The sequence below is a fragment of the Eptatretus burgeri genome, chromosome 1 (genome assembly GCF_056783735.1).
Source record: "Eptatretus burgeri isolate ZD-2024b chromosome 1, Ebu_testis_v1, whole genome shotgun sequence".
NCBI classification, from domain to species: Eukaryota; Metazoa; Chordata; class Myxini; order Myxiniformes; family Myxinidae; genus Eptatretus; species Eptatretus burgeri.
Window position 1 is genome coordinate 48568155 of NC_140961.1, and position 2500 is coordinate 48570654.

The window sequence follows — 2500 nt, forward strand, 5'->3', positions numbered from 1 at the left end:
ACAACTTTTATAGCAGGTATGTCCCGAGCGACAGAGAATCCCACAAGTTTCTCACGCAATTTAACTAAAAGGGGTTCAATGGAAAGAACATAAAGGAGTCCGGATAAGGGACACCCTTGCCTTATTCCTCTGGTAACAGTCAACGGAAGAATCAACTCATTATTTATTTTGAATAAACTATAAATATTGTGATACAACAACTGAATATATGATACAAAAATACGACCAAAACCAAAACCCTTTAGGATAGCAAATAGATAACTATGATCTATACTATCAAAGGCATGCTCTTGATCAACAAAGATTAAGCCAGTACTTTTATGCAGAAGATCACACACATCAGCAATGTCACGAACAGCACCAAGATTGTCATATATTGATCGTCCAGGCACACAACAGGTTTGATCAGGATGCACCAAAGATTGGACTACCAATTTTAAGCGACAGGCAAGGACCTTTGAAAAAATCTTGTAGTCGGTGGTCAGTAAGGAGACAGGACGCCAGTTTCTGAGTAACTGGGTGTCTCCCTTCTTTGGTAGCAAGGAAACAACGGCTCGCCAGAAACTTAGGGGGAGCTCCCCAACTTGAAAACTTTCCTTGAGTACTTCCAAAAGTTCGGGTCCGATAATGTCCCAAAAGGTTTTGTGGAATTCACAGGGGATTCCATCCAGACCAGGAGCTTTCCCGACGCCATACTGGAAAGAGCAAGACCCAACTCCTCCAGCGTGATGGACCTCTCCAAAGAGGCTCGCTGTGACTCAGACAACTTGGGTAAAGGTTCAATAAAGGCTTTTGCAACATTCAAATCAATCTTTTTCACACAGAATAAAGAAGAAAAATAATCGACTACAATTCTTTTAATCATCTTACGTTCACTTACTATCTCTCCTTCAGGTGATTGTACAGATAATAGTTGTTGTTGAGCTTTAGTTTTCCTCTCCAAAGAGAAGAAAAACTTTGATGAAGTGTCAAAAAGACTGAAATTTTTAACCTTAAGCCGCACTAAATCCCCTTTAGCCCTTTCGTTGACAAGACTGTGAAGAAGCTCTTTTTTAGTTATAAATTCTTTACGTAATCCTTGATTTCTGTTCAACTCAAGAGGATTTCTTTGCAATTCTAAAACCTCTTTTTCTAGAATCGTTATCCTCGAAAGACTATCCCGAGAGTGATGAAGTTTATACTGCTGACAAAAGATTTTGATGTGGATTTTTACAATATCCCACCATTGTAGCTTGCTATGAAAAGTATTTTTCCTTCCGTAAAGAGAAGTCCAAAAGATCCTAAAAGCATTGCAAAAAACAATGTCTTCCAAAAGACTAACATTTAGAGCCCAATGGGCACTCCTACGTTGAAGATAGGGAAAAGTTAATTTTAAAGAAACTAGGTGGTGATCCGAAAAGCCAGAGGGAGAAATTGCCGTAGACAATATAAAGTTCCGAAAATCATTATTAACATAAAATCTATCTAAGCGAGCGAACGATACCCTGTTATTGGAAGCTTGACACCACGAATATTGTTTAACTTTGGGGTGCTGCAATCTCCAACCATCAACCAAATTATACTTTGCTAAAATGGTCGCAAACCCATTTGCACTCTCAGGGTGAGGTTCTGAGCCATTATGGTCCAGAGCTGGCTCCAAGGTACAATTAAAATCACCAGCGAGGCACACGAGACCACTAAAATCAATCTAGGATAAACAATCGTCAAGAATGGAAAAATATTCGTTTCTTTTTGCAGGATTACTTGGGACATAAGCATTTAATAGTGTGATTTTATAGCCTCCATAAGAAAAAACCACAAAGCCAAATGACCTTGCATGAATTCGTGAAAAACAATTTGGTCTGATGAAAGACTTGATCGAAACCAGAAAGCAACTCCTGCTCTGCAGCAATCAAAGGAACTGAAAAACCAAGAACCCCTTATTGTGGTTTGCCACTCTGCAGAACAAGTCGGTCCACAACGCACATCCTGAAGAAGAGCTACATCAATATGCTTTTGATCAAGTAACAGTCGAACATGTGTTTTACGTATAAGTAGCGGCCCCATTTATGTTTAAACAAGCAAGAGACAGAACCATTTTAGTATTTTATAGGTGGGTACTGGTTACTGAAGTTCTTTCCTTGCCAGAGTTATATATTTCCTCAATCTGTGTACGTGGGATTCATTGGCGCCATAGGCTGCCGGATTTTTAGTAATAAGGGATGCGGTAAGCATAAATTTATCGAGTTCTGGAAAGAAATCGGTTAGTTTAATTTTTTTCCGAAAGGTGTTATGGAGGAACTTGATCACCTTCGCAGGAGCAGGGGCATTTAAGCCCTTGTGGTCTTGTGAATCTCCAGCTGCACCATCCAACTCAGAAGAATCTGATATTGAACAAGTATCATCAGAATCACACGACTTGTGTTCAAATTCAGCTTCCTTGTTCTTTACAGATATAGCAGACATTGGAAATGGTTTCACGAAAAAGGAATCCTCAGGAAGCAGATTTCCTTCTAACTTT